The sequence below is a fragment of the Plecotus auritus genome (genome assembly GCF_963455305.1).
Source record: "Plecotus auritus genome assembly, chromosome: 3".
Taxonomy (NCBI): Eukaryota; Metazoa; Chordata; class Mammalia; order Chiroptera; family Vespertilionidae; genus Plecotus; species Plecotus auritus.
This window is the reverse complement of record NC_137772.1, coordinates 60,213,150-60,228,726: the sequence shown is the minus strand read 5'-3', so window position 1 is coordinate 60,228,726 and position 15,577 is coordinate 60,213,150.

Genomic DNA, 15,577 nt, shown 5'->3' with positions numbered 1-15,577 from the left:
ACTCAGGACTATTACATAAATATAAAATTTATTAAATGTAATTTATTAAGAACTATGACAACATGGTCAATGCATTAGTTTTCTTGGTCTAAGACTAGAAAAAGCATGTTCCTGAGACTGTAGTTTTAATTTATTTATCTTTAATTTTTTTTATTGTTTGAAGTATTACAAATAGTAGTACATATGTCTCCTTTTTTTCCCCATTGACCTCCCCCCAGCCTCCCCTACCCCCCAGTACATGCCTTTACCTGCGCCCCCCACCCCAGTGTCTTGTATCCATTGGTTATGCTTATATGCATGCATACAAGTCCTTCGGTTGATCTCTTACAGCCCCCCACCCCAACCTCCCCTGCCTTCCCGCTGTAGTTTGACAGTCTGTTCAATGCTTCTTTGCCTCTGTATCTATTTTTTCCCCATTTCTTTCCTTTAAAAAATCTTGCCTCTGCAGATTAGAAATAAACATATAATAACAAAAAATGTTTGAGTCCCAATTTCAATGTCCAACAGTTCTGAGTCCCTGTTTCAATGTCAAACAGAATATGACTCTTCAGGCAAGTTTAGCATAGGATCCAAAAAGGTGGTTACTGAAATTTATAGCCCCCTAAAATGGTCTGAATGCCAAGATTCCATGTTGTCTACTGCAAGCATGAACAACAAGCGACCTTCAGAATTCTTATCTTTTTACACCTATTGGAAACTAGGTATCACTTGTGAACTCCCTGTCCTTCAAAAAGTTAAGTCAAGTTGTCTTCCACAGTTCACTTCTGTGTGCGTCCAGAACCCTCTATACATTTTCTGTAAATTTCAGATCTGTCTGCTTTTTCCATTTCCATCTGGGTCTGTCACCTAAATTTTACCCTGCACTATCTTCCATGGAAAAGTCTATCATACTCATGAATTGTAAGGTTAGTAGGATGGTTCCATTGAGCATAACAGAAAAAGAGAACATCACTTCCAACAGAACATTTGCCAGCTGACTGTCCTGGCTCCTGCTTCACAGCCACTTAGAGAACCACAATCCTGCAAATGCCCATGCCTGCCAGGGTCTACATTCACTGCTAGGACAAGAAGCAGCCCTGAAATTAGTATGGAATTCTTGGGAATAACATTTCTGCTCTCTCCAACTGCTCCTGAGAATTCTCTACCTGAGGTGTAGGTGAGAAGATCCATTTACTTATTTATGCCTGAGACCTCTCCCTTAGCCCAACCTCACAAGTTATCTTCTTTCAGGGAAAGAGTACAATGTGTTTCCTGAGCTTCTCCTCTCTTCATCCCAGAAGAGTTCATCACCCTGCTACTTATTTCCAGACATTAATTTCTTGGATCCTCCTGAGAGGTACAACCTACAACAAGATGGCTGCTTTAACCACGTATGAAACTAACAATTCTTTCATCTCATGGAGTCCTACTTTTCATTTTGCCCTTAATTTTTCCACACACAGACTGAGGCCTTTGAGGGGCAGGAGATAAATGTGAACTTACACGTGTCTTATTTGAGATCAGCCCCTCACAAAAGAAGCATGAGAGTGGGGAACCTGCTCTTCCTCTCCTCCCTGCTCCTTCTTATACAATTACCTTATTGGTAGAGGTGGAGGACTGGAACCTAAATTATTCCTGCACCAACCCTAACTCTTAAGATCTAAACCAGTACTTTGGTCTGTCACTTCTGTTCATTCTTATTCCCTCAGATTAACCATTATCACCTCCATCTTTTCCTCTTCCCAGATCAGTTTCACCAACTTTAAAAATTGTAGACAATACAAGGGCATTTAATAAGAACTTCTCTTTTAATCTGTGTTTCCAGTGATGTTTATCTATAAAGGGCTTTGTGCCAAGCAGATCTGATTTTCCAAGCCATGCCACACAGCATCTTATCTAATGGCTTGTTATAGGAAACTCTCAAATAGTTATATATATGTAGAAAACCTTTCTTATTTACTTTGTTGTGTAGTCAGGAGCTTGATAAACAAGTCCCAGCAACTGCCATGTGGCTGAATGCTGAGTACTGTCAGGCATTATGCCAGAGATGCAAGTTTCAGTGGTTTTTAGACCAAGTGACTTAGTCAGCTTGGACTACTATAACAAATATATTATACCCTGGATGGGTAAACCACACAAAATTATTTCTCAGTTCTCAGGATTAGAAAATCCAAGATCAAGGTGCTGACAGATCTAGTGTCCAATGAGGACCTGCTTCCTAGTTTGCAGATAGCCATCTTCTCATTGTATCTTCACATGGTGGGAAGTAGAGAAAGAAGCTCTCATGTCTCTTCTTAGAAGGGTACAAATCCCATCCATGAGGGCTCTACTTTTATGAGCTAATTGCTTCCCAGAAGCCCCAATTCCAAATATTATCACACTGGAATTAGGTTTCAACATATAAATTTTGGGAGGACACAAACATTTAGTCTATAATACATGTACGATTCTTAATAAGAGCCTAAAAATTTTCTTTTAAATGTCTTTATTTGCCTCTGAAGCCTACCAGCTCTTTTAGACTTCAATGCCTTATTATTCCAGTGGTTCTCAAACTTTAGTGTATAGGAGAAGCCCCTAGAAGGCTTATTAAAATAAGATTTCTATGACCCATCCCTAGAGCTCCTGATTGGTCAGGGAAAACTCTAAGAGTTTGCATTTCTAATAAGTTCCCAGGTGACTCTGATGCTTCTGGTCTAAGGACCACACTTTGACAATCACTGGCTTATTCTAATAACAATTCAAACTCTAAGGCCACATTTCACACAAATCACTCTACGGACTTGTAGCTAGAAGCTCCAGCCAATAGTTCTAGCAATACCCAACATCTTTCTTAGACATTTTCTGCCCTCCTAGGAAAGGTTCAATTCTCTCAGAAACTGCATATTCTTAAACAACTCCCAGGCAACTCCTACACTGAGGAATTGCTTTAATTTTTATCATCCCAGTAAAATTACATGATGGTATAGAATCTGAATCTTACTTTCAGATATATCCAATATCAAATTGTGTATCCCCAAAAGGCTGTAAATACCAATGAAACTACAGTTTAACCATTTGGGTCTAATATTGAAGTGGGATATTGAAGACAAATGCCTGCCTGCACAGCGTCAGCTCTATTCCATTGTGTCTCTGAAAGTCCAGTGTTCGTGGTGAAGGTATGCTCTTGACTTAACTGTACAATGAGCATTTAATCTAGACAGGAAAATTTAAATAGCCTAGACAGGGATCCTAAAATGTGACCCGAGTATCACTAGACCTTCCTGACCTTTGGGTATTAGATCAGCAGCAATCAAACAAATCCAAAATACAACTCACTGAAGTCAGTGTGAACAAAGCTCAAATCAACTATAGAAAACATTTTATGGGAAAAAAAAAAGAAAACATTTTATGTACCATAAGAAAGTTTTCAATCAAATAAATAAAGTATGTGTAAATTGCAAAAATTATTATGTGTTTAGGAGAGTTCCTGGCACATGGTTAGCTCTCTTAATAGTAGTAGTAGTAGTAGTAGTAGTACTGGTAGTAATACACAAATAAGTATCTACTGTGTCTAAGCACAGTACTATATGCTAATAGATCAATAGAAAATAAGTTCCTTGCCCTCCTGGGGTTTGCAAACTAGAAGAGAAAACAAATGTTACCAAAAACAGCTGTGGTGACTATTATTAAAAGAATGAGTACATTTTCCATCATCAAAATTGAATATTTTTATTTTATAAGAAACTACTGGGGTTGAGGTGATTTCTTGAATTTGCCTCTGGATCCCATTTTAGAAATGACAAAGGCAATGGTAACTTCTGAGGTTTAAGGCATTCTAGAATGTTTAGTGTTCAGGAAAAGCAGCTCTTGGCATCCTCCCAAAAATTATAGGTTGGGTAGGCTGGGTCTCAAAGTGGTTATTAACAACTTTGGAGAACATGTCAGAAAAAGGAAAAAATCAGAAGATTACATTTGTGGGAAATTAAGAAAATATCAAGTTCATTCTTGAATAAATTTAATTTTATACTTTAAATGCCAAACATGACAAAGAATTCATACTAGTAGTTTTTTTTAAAAAAAAGAAAAACCACTTCAATGCCTGGCCAGTGTGGCTCCATGGTTGAGCATCCACCCATTAACCAGGAGGTCAGGGTTGGATTCAGATGGGGCACATCCCCAGTATGGGGTGCGCAGGAAGCAGCCAATCAATGATTCTCATCATTGATGTTTCTGTCTCTCTTTCCCTCTCCTTTCCTTTCCTCTCTCTGAAATCAACAAAAACATATTTTAAAAAAAGGAAAAAAAAGATATGAACAGCAGGAATTCGTCAGAGCTCTGGCAGCCTTCCTCAAAAAGTCTGGGAAGCTGAAAGTCCCTAAATGAGCAGACACTGTCAATCTGGCCAAGCATAAAGAGTTTGTTCCCTCTGATAAGAACTGGTTCTACACATGAGCTGCTTCCACAGCGCAGCCCCTGTACCACTAGGGCAGCGCGGGATCAGCTCCATGCCCATGATCTATGCAAAGAGACGGTGTCGTGCCCAGCCACTTCAGTAGAGACTCCAAGAGTGTAGCCTGCCAGTCCTCCAAGCCATGAAGGGGTTAAAAATGGTGGGAAATGACCAGGTTGGGGGCCACAAAATGACACCTCATGGACAGAGATCTGGACAGAATCACCCAACAGGTGGCAATTGCCAACAAGGAGTATTAGAATAAATGATGCTGGGTTAGTAAATTGTCTAACAACATAATATTTAAAAGAAATTAAGTAGACTGTCTTGGGAAGTGCTAGATGTCCATCACATATTTAGTTGAAGCTATTTGACCATCTACCTGTAATAAATAGAATTATTTTGCTGGAAAGGAAGATGTATGTGAGGCTCTGAGCCTGCCCAATTCTGCTATTCCATAACTCTATGATTTTATATTTCAAAATGTATAAGGAATTTCTAATTGAAAAAATAGTAATTATTTTCTTCTATTTCAATATTACAGGCTAGTAACTTCTTATTTTTTAATATATTTTTATTAATTTCAGAGAGGAAGGGCGAGGGAGAGAGAGATAGAAACATCAATGATGAGAGAGAACCATTGATCAGCTGCCTCCTGTATGCCCCACACTGGGGATTGAGCCCGAAACCCAGGCATGTGCCCTGACTGGGAATCGAACCCTGACTTCCTGATTCATAGATCGATACTCAACCACTGAGCTATGCTGGCCAGGCAACCAGTAACTTTTTAAAGAGAAAATTTTTATGAAGTACAATTTTCAAAAATCAGAAAGAAATCCTTATCTCTCTGCAGTTTCTGTTTCTGGACTTTTTCATTGTCAATAGCAGCAAAATTTTTCACAGGTTACTTCTACATAGCCACAATATTTGGACCATTTTTCCCCTTATTAACTAACATCCAAATCTAGTGTCTGTGATTATTAAATTAGCTAACCTAATAATAGATCTAGTTTGGGCTTACTCAAACAACTGAAAAATAACTGTATGAATTCAATCAATCTGAAGAGATAGTTATATTTTAGGTTTAATCAAATAGTGTTATTAACAACTTTGAAAGGAATGCCACTGTGTCGCTATGAATCATTATCGGTGCCCCTCCTGAATCCCCTTTACTGGGATGATACACCCATTTCTCCAAGAGACCAACCAGCTACTTAATGGTAAATTGCATGCATTAAATAACATGATACTGTGAGGATAAGTGCTACCTGGAGGATTGGGTAAAGTCCTTAAACCAAGTTCCATCACGTGATGTTGTGTCCCTAATAAATAGAACACATAGGTCCAGGTATCAAGTAGTGGAAAACTTCCAATGACTCACCTGAAAAATTTGTGCTTCCCATTCCCACGTATATGTATAGTCTCTGGGTCCTAATTGCAAGATAGGGAATATTTCTACCCAAAATACACAATAAACTCCAACTAAACTCAAAGCAATGGCTGCCATTCGTCACATTGGGATTTTTATGCCATTGGTCCAGCAGGTACAGAAAGTAGATACCCTAACAGCCAGGAAAATCAACACTGATCATCAAGAAGAAGTAAGAACTACCACCTAATAATGACATAAATTAATATGTCCACCACATGTTGGGGCATCTCTTGACACATCCATGCCCATTTGTGACTATAAATAAGCAAGTACAGAAACCCCAGTTTCAAAAAGGCATAGTAACCAGAGACTTAGGTTCCTCAGAGATGAAGTTTTTATCTGCCCAAAAAGTAAGTCACCAGGATCCACCAGAAGTGCTAGTGAGGCTAAGGGAAATCAAATGAGTGATAGAGGAGGCAAATGATAAGTATCAATTAGGACCTTGGTGCCAATTGCAGTAATGGGGACTATAATTTATCCCACCAATCCTCCTCTTCTGTTTCCCCGGGAATTGTGATCATGGGATCTGTATGGTTCGAGTGAATTTCATGTGAAAAGCAAGTGAACCTGAGCAGTGCAAGGGGTAGACTGTGATGAAAGCTATTTTGATGCCCCACCCAGATGCTCTTAATCAGACAAGGGCATTCATTTTTTAGCTACTATGAGTATTGACTACCTAGGGGGTCCACAGCTAAACCCTTGGCAAGAAGACTGCCCTCTGCTATTCCCAGCTGTCTGCACCCATCGCCCCTACTTTCAACTCCTATACAGCCCACAGCCTATGACTGGCTGAAAGCAGGGTACTAAATAGAGCCATGCTTGCCTCAAAGCCTGACAGGTCCTTAGTCCACCCCCTGTGGATCAGACCAAGATTAAAATTTTACTTGAGACCACACCATTGCTTAGCTCTTTCCTCTTCATCCATCCCGCTTCACCCTCAATCTCACAAATTTTTCAGAAAAAAACACTTCATCAATAAATCATGCACCCTATTGAAGGCTCTGCTCCTAGGGAACCACAACTAAAAACATCTCAAATTTGATCATTTATAAGAATCAATAGCTGGCCATGGACAGTTCCAATAAAAGTACAGTGTTTGGCTCAGTGGATAGAGCGTCGGCCTGCGGACTGAAGGGTCCCGGGTTCGATTCCGATCAAGGGCATGTACCTTGGTTGCGGGCACATCCCCAGTGGGAGGTGTGCAGGAGGCAGCTGATCGATGTTTCTCTCTCATCGATGTTTCTAGCTCTCTATCCCTCTCCCTTCCTCTCTCTGTAAAATATCAATAAAATATATTTTTAAAAAAAAAGTACAGTGTGGCCCTAAAAAAAACCAAAAGAATCAATAAGACAGTTTATTTTATCAAGGGTGAGGAATGTCCAGCCAGTGGGCCATATAAGGCCCTTGAAATCATTTGATTTGGCCCTGCCTAGGCATTAGGGGCAAGTTAATTAAATGTTTGACCAAATACAGCAGGCTAAATTTTTAAGTTGATAATTTTCTATGGCTTGAGAATGATGTTATAAATATCCAAATGGCCCTAGGCAGAAAAAAGGTTCCCCACCCTTGGTATAATAATCAATAGGATAGTTTATTTTAAATGTATATTCTTTGGCCTTACTTCCAGAGAAGTAAATTTAATAGGTGTATGGTGAGCCCAGGGGTTGGCATTTTTAGCAAGGACTGAATATAGATTCAGTCCAATGGTCTACTGACCAGTTTTTGAGGTGCATCCTCTACCAGCGGTCACCGACCGGTGGTCCGTGGACCACTGGTGGTCCGTGAGGTCTGCACACACTCGCCTTCCACAAAGAGAAGCTAGATGTATCACAGACACAGCAATATCATCAATCACTGCACCTGAGAACAAGTTTCTCTACGTTACTTCCAGGCTTTTATATTACAACACATAGCAAACCCCTAACCTCAACTTTTTAATATGGCTTTCACTGTACTCGTGTTTACAACTTCAAAATGTTAATAAAACATGATAAGTGCAAAAGTCAAAATAAAGTAGAAGAGGTGTCATGTAAGTAATGGGCTGCACATTCTTAATTTAAATCATATATATTTATTCACTCTCTCGGTAACTGAATACTAACCAAATGAATTTGTAATATATTCCAGTCTAGTTTTATTAGGATTTGTGCTGTATGTGTAATGTGAAAACAAAGAAAATATATTACTACATCAACTTATATTATTCATGCATATAAAGTTCTGTGTATCTGCCCACGTGGTTGAGAAGATGCATTAAGAAGTCGATTACAATAACAAGAAAAGGTTATTTGAGTCAAATCAAAACAATAAATGGGCTAGAGAAAAATTGTAAAATATTTGTTTTACACTTTCCTCCAGTGACACATAAAACATTATCTCCTTCTCTAAGCGATTATGAACATTTCTACGCTGTCATATGGCATGAAGTGGAGATTTGTTTAAAATCATTTATGTCTGCAAAGTTACACCATCCTCCTTGTCCTTCAGAAAAAGTATATTTTTGATCACCTCAGTTGTTAAAAGCTCACAGTCTTATTTGTAGTTAGACAGATGGAAATAGAGAAGCTGTTTTAACCAACATTTAATTAACTAATTTATCAAATTTCCTGCACTTTCCAGAAAATATAGCAGTGCTTGCCAACAGCGTGCAGAACACTCTCGAATATTAAGCTGCTCTCCACTATGTCCATCTGTCTCCTCTCCTCTAGGTAGGCAGTTGGATTTATTCACACACTTGTCCATGATCCCAGTTATCATCATATTATTTAATTTTTCTAAAAATTATATAAATCTGTAAAATACAAGTTCTAACACAAGTGAACATTCCTTGAAGTTAACATAATCTTTGAAGTATCTTGATAATGTAAATTTGCTTTAAAAATTGCTCTCAAAATATAGAAAGATGTAAACAAAGAGAAAAATAGTACAACTAAGAGAATTATGTACTCTTTCAAATTGCTTCACAGGAGTTTTGTTGTTGTTGTTCCACTTTAAAGAATCCTAAACTGGACATTGTCAAGGATCCCAAAAGGGTGTAATGTATGCAAGAAATGTCAGGCGGGAGAAACCAAGATGGTGGCATAGGTAAACACCTGAACTGCTGCCTTGCACAACAATTTCAAAACTACAACTAAAAGACAAAACGGACATCATCCAGAACCACAGGAAGGCTGGCTGAGTGGAAATTCTACAACTGCCGTGTTTCCCCGAAAATAAGACAGTGTCTTATATTAATTTTTGCCCCCAAAGACATGCTAGGTCTTATTTTCAGGGGATGTCTTATTTTTCCATGAAGAAGAATATGGTACACATTTATTGTTAAATGAAAATAAAGGAAATTTATTACCTGTATACGGTACGGTAGTACAGTACGGTAATTGTCAACACAAACCAGACAAACTGTGAATCCTACAGAATTAAGAATTTACTCATTTATTCAATGACAATCATGTCATCATCTTCTGGAACATCATCATAACAATCCAATTCCTGAATTTCCTGGTGAATTTCTTGTGACTCCATTTCTTTCAGAATCAGTGGACCAAATCTCTCATGTTTAGCAATAGCACTGTCTTTAAATGAGTACTTCTTGTCAAGGTAGCCTGCTCGCAGTGCATTTGCAATGCAACTGTCAGTGATTTTCTCCCATGAATTCTTCACCCAAGTCACAACTTCTTGCAGTTTAGGTTTCACAAAGTTTCCATGCTGATTTCTCTCCATTCTATTTTCAATGTAGTCATTAATTTCCATGCGCAAATTGTCTTTGAATGGCTTGTTTATTGCAATATCAAGAGTCTGGAGATAGGCCGTCATTCCTGCGGGAATCATTATCTGATCTATTTTTCTTTCGTGAAGAAATGTCTTCATGTCTTTAGCGCGGTGAGTGCTGGCTGCATCCCAGACTAGCAGACCTCTTTGGCTCCCTCGCATAACAAGCGGCAGCATTAAATCGACCCACTTCCTGACAACTGCTTGTGTGGCCCAGGCTTTTTCAGTTTCAAGAATAAAAACGCCCAAAACACGTTCAATCTTTTCCTTCTTGCCCTTAGAAATGATTAAAGGTGGCATTTTAGTGCCATCCAGACGAATTGCCAAAATACAGGAAACACGTGCACTTGCGTAAGCAGTGGAGGGAATGTACGCTAAGGAGGCACCCCGCTGTTCAATTGTTGTTTGAGATGATTGGCCCATAAACACTGCAGTTTCATCCACAGCAATCATGTTGGAAAGATTGTATTTAGAGAAGTCAGCATCATCAATAAAGGACTTGAATGCAAGTGCTCGCTTAATAACTTGAGTATCTTCCAACCTAAACAATGTTGTAGATCTTCTTAAAGACAGTTCACTTCGCTGAAGGAAATTATCCAGCCAGTGTTGTGATGCTTTGAAGTCTTCGGGGGCTATGTCAAACTGTGGTGCCATTGCAAGGGCAAATTCTTGAATCTGAGCCCTATTCACAACCAAAACCTTTGCTCTCCTGTCAACAACCCATTCACAGATCAGGTCTTCCAGCTCGGAAAATAATGGTTGCCGACCTGATCCACACTTGCGCTTTTTAGCATTTCCCTTGTCCACTTGTTCAATGAGGTTACCATACTTTGCTCGCCATTTTCGGACCAATCGGATACTCAACGTCTTCTCTTTGCAGAAAGCAGTAAGATTTTGGCCCCAAGAGTCTTCCACGATTCCTTTCTTTTCCTCCACGGAGTAGCTTTTTCTTTTTGAGCTCATTTCTAGGGGTAAAAAAAAGGAATTGGGGTATCAAGGTGGGGGGAGGGGGATCACTCAAAATGACACAGGGGGATCAGAGGGGGGAATCAAAATGGCACAGGAGAATCAGAGGGGGGATTACCATTTTAGTAACCCCTTTTGATCCTCCTGTGTCATTTTGATTGTCCCCTCTGATCCTCCTGTGTCATTTTGATTGCCCCCTCTGATCCTCCTGTGTCATTTTAAGTGATCCCCCTTCCCCCACCCCTGTGCCACTGAACACCTTCACCAGACATCCCCCCTACCCCTTTATCAGACATTTACCCACTGGGGCCTGCCTGGGGACTGTCACTGGGCTTGCTGGGGCCTGGATCTGGGCTGGAGCAGGTCTGCCACTGACTGAGAACCTTCAGTCATCATGAAGGCGGCCGCGAGCATCAGGTAGTGTCACCAGAGACAGACCAGCACTCACCACCTTCACCGCGTCCCGTCCGCTCTAATCCTCCTGTTCTTCTACACGCATCTGTGAAAGTCTCCTCCTCTCTCCCACCCCGGGCTCACCACTCACTCCGACCTCCGCTCCGCCTCCACACAGCAGTGACATCAGGACTCCGCGTAACGTCACTGGTTGCTAGACGCCAGTCGGGGCGGCCCTAGCGACCAGTTTACGGTAAATTAATTTTCATTCTGAGACAGAGCCTGGGGCCTTATTTTCAGGGGATGCCTTATATTTCACTCAGAAGGAAACCTGTAAGTAGGTCTTATTTTCTAAGGGTGTTTTATTTTCGGGGAAACACGGTAGAAGGAAAGAGAAAAGCATACTGAGACTCACAGGAGCTGCGGAAGGCAGAGGTACGGAGGCGCACATTCGGAGAGGGCTGGCAACTGAGTACGCGGCTGGCTTTCTCAATTGGGAGGGAGACAAAAGCTCCCAACTGCTCTGAACTCCAGTTCCGGGCCAGACTCTGGGGACCCAGACTCATATGGGGAGAAACTGGATTGTCTGGCAGTGGGCAAAACTCAAGGGCAGCTTTCTCTCAGAGGTGCTTGCAGCAATTACCACGGGACACTGTGACCCAGGGGCCTCTTAGGGCAGGGCTGAAGCCATTGTTGTTTGCTCCACCCTGAGATCCCGCCCCACGAAGTTGCTCCACCCTGAGACTCCGCCCCATCCAAGCTGAGACCTAACAAACTGCAGCTGAGTCAGTGAGACCCAAAACATCCAAAAGAAGGCCCAAGGCCCCACAGCAGCTTGCATTGCTTCACAGCTGGGCCTCATCTGGGCACCTCCAAACCCCAAACAAAGAAGAGGAATCTGCAGATCTCTTCGTAGCTCCTGCTGGAACAAATGAATGAATTTGTGGCCTCAGGCAGAGGCTAAATTAGCACCTCCTTGGAGACCCAAGACCCAGTGTACCCAGGTGTCAAGAGTGGGACCATCCAGATTACAACTCCTCAGATCCATAAGGGACACACTCAGGGGGCAGACTCATTGAGCACCAAAGCCCCACTGAAGCAAGTATTGTCTCATAAGGGTGTCTCTAGCACAGAAGTTCTCCCATCATAGACACAGCTGATCCTCACAGCCAAATAAATAAATAAATAAATAAATAAATAAATAAATAAATAAAAATTTTAAAAAGAAAAACAAGTCAAAATGTTATTTTAAGGCAAGCCACCAAACTACATAATGGGTAAAGCAAAAACTGTGCCTTAGTAAAAATGGACTTGATCAAAAAGTTAAATTTCATGCTAAAATGCTTTAATCTGGGATAGCTTCTTTTAAAAATGCTAACACCTCCTTTAGGAGCCAAAGTTTGTGAGGAAAACCAAACATACCTCCTCTCTAAGAAGGCGGATCTTTGTTATTCAGTAAATAAACTTTACAAAGAATTAAAGCCTCCTTCTCTCTCTAGAGGTAACCACTTTCCTGAAGTTGAAATGTATCAATATCTTCCATTATTTTCTATATGTAATATGTTATTATGTTATACAGACAGGGGTGGGTAAGGTATCATTGGCAGATAGAGATGCCCATCTACCTGCCAATGATACCTTACATGGAGCCACTAGAGCTTTATAACCTTGCATTTATGTACTAGTACCTTATTGGTAGAAGCACATTAATCTATAATCAATCAGTACTATTTAGTAATAAATATTTTATTATGTATTTTTTCCATAAACAAGCCACATATAAAAGTTTGACATATAATAAAAGAGAAAGATCCCAGGTACAATAGCACTATTAAAATATTGGGAAGATTTTTCTGTTTTCTATTTTTTATAATTAATAAGAACTGGTATTAAATTTATATATTAAGATTCAAGTATAAGTTTGAGTTGATGTAACCCATATAGGTAGATTGTCTCTCTCTAAAAGTCAGAGCTATACTATCTAACACTAAATCTTGGAAAATATTTCTGTGAACATTTGACCCTAGTGTCCTACCTCTGAAGCAGTATTTGGTATTACTCTTAGTTCACTGAAGTCAATGATTACAGTAAGACTTTATTGAACAACAATTCTTTGGAATCTTTTCACTGAAAGAAGGTATTCCCCAGTTGTTATCATTGGCAGGTAGATGGGAAAATTATTTTTAGAGCTTTCTTCCTCTATTTTGCCCTAATGTGAAGTTTGCTCTTCTAAAGAATTTAAGAATTTTAAATTTTAATACTTCTAAAGGGAGTTTATTCAGAAAGGAAGATAACTTTGGACTCAGTCCTCAAGACTTTTAAATATTTAAAGCCAACTTCATAATGATGGAAGCCTCTTTTTCTGCAGGATGTTGCATGTCTGATGTGCTCAAAACATGGCAGTCATAAAGCATCCTGAAATGGAAGAGCAGAAAATGTGCTGAACCTGAATCTTGGATGATATCATAAAGCTAATCAATCAATCAGCACTGGAACCACCCTACCTCTTAGCTTCTTAACAACATAAATAGTAAAAATTCTTGGTGTTTAAGCCATTTTGAGTTAGGTGGTCTGTTATTTGCTACCAATAGCACTCTCACTAAAGTAAGTAAAATATGACAGGCACTGTTCAAGCCCTACAGACATGAAGACAAATAGGTCAAAATTTTAACTTTAATTGTTCTTAATCTAGTGGGGGAGATCAAACCTATGAGAAGTTAATTGTCTTGTGAAACAGTAAAAACCGGTGGAAGTGTGTGTGGGCATTTCGGTGGCAGAGAAATGTAGGTGAACACTTGAGTCAGTGAACACGGCTATGGAACAAATGAATGAATTTGTGGACCCAGCTTAGATGTCCATGAACAGCTTCTTGGAGTTAATAGCATTGACATCATATTTATGCCTTGTGAAGAATTGCTCATCTCGTCCATTATTTTCCAAAAGACTGAAAATTTGTAAATGAATTTCAAGTGAAAAGTACCAAAGAAGATAACTAGGCTATTTTCTTCTCTAATTGAAATTACCTGTTCAATCAGACAGGCCACGAAGGTGTACAGATTCAAGTGATCAAGAAGAATACATTGTTGTAACATAAAGAATAAGTTATTTGCCCTAACCGGTTTGGCTCAGTGGATAGAGCATCGGCCTGCAGACTCAAGTGTCCCAGGTTCGATTCCAATCAAGGGCATATACCTTGGTTGTGGGCACATACCCAGTAGGGAGTGTGCAGGAGGCAGCTGATCCATGTTTCTCTCTCATCGATGTTTCTAACTCTCTATCCCTCTCCCTTCCTCTCTGTAAAAAAATCAATAAAATATACTTTTTTAAAAAAGAATAAGTAATTAATAAAAAGACTCTCCAGATAACCATCACTCCGCTACACCCACAAGCCATGCCCACAAGCCACGCCCACCAGCCAATCAGGAACGAATATGCAAATAAACCCAACCAAGATGGTTACCGCCACAGAGAGCAGGAGGGAGGCTTGGGTTTCCCTGGCAATGGAGGAAGCCAAGCTTTCCGCCTGCCCTTGCTGGCCTAGGCCTCTACTCAAGGCTACAAAGTTTCAATTATAGAAGATACATAAATCCCAACAGAAATGGCTGCCTCCACGGAGCAAGCAGAAGGCTTGGCTCCGCTCCAGGCTACAAAGTTTCAATTGTAGAAGGTAAATGAACCCCAGATACCAGGGCCTCCACTTGGGTCGCCAGGGGGTGTGGCCGGCCTGAAAACCACCACAGGCCCCTCACCCAGGCTGCCCCACACCCCAAGGGAACCCCCACCCTGATCCGGGACACCCTTCAGGCAAATCAGCTGGCCCCCACCCATGCACCAGGTCTCTATCCTATCTAATAAAAGAGTAATATGCAGATTGACCATCACTCCAACACACAAGATGGCTGCCCCCATGTGGTCAAAGATCCTGCCCCCATGTGGACACAAGATGGCCACCACAAGATGGCCAGCAGGGGAGGGCAGTTGGGAGGGACCAGGTTTCCAAGGGAGGGCAGTTGTGGGCGATCAGGCCTGCAGGGGAGGGCAGTTAGGGGTGACTCGGCTGGCAGAGGCGGGAAGTTGTGGGTGACCAGGCCTGCAGGGGAGAGCAGTTGGGGGGGACCAGGGCTGCAGGGGAGAGCAGTTAGGGGGGACCCAGGCCTGCAGGGGAGAGCAGTTGGGGGCAAACAGGCTGGCAGGGGATCAGTTAGGCATCAATCAGGCTGTCAGGGGAGTGGTTAGGGGGTGATCAGGCTGGCAGGCAGAAGTGGTTAGGGGCAATCAGGAAGGCAGGCAGGCAAGCAGTTGAGAGCCAGCAGTCCTGGATTGTAAGAGGGACGTCCGACGGGCAGTCGGACATCCCTCGAGGGGTCCCAGATTGGAGAGGGTGCAGGCTGGGCTGAGGGACACCCCCCCCCTCCATGCACGAATTTCGTGCGCCAGGCCTCTGGTATGGAATATGATCTTCCATAGAAGGTATTGAGATAATCACCTTTCTTTCAGAAATGCTTCTGCTATTTTCCAATCACTTTCACATAGAGAATCTTACTTAATTCTCACAGTAATCCTTTAGTATCTAGATTCAATCCCATTTTGCAGATAAGGAACCAAGAGGT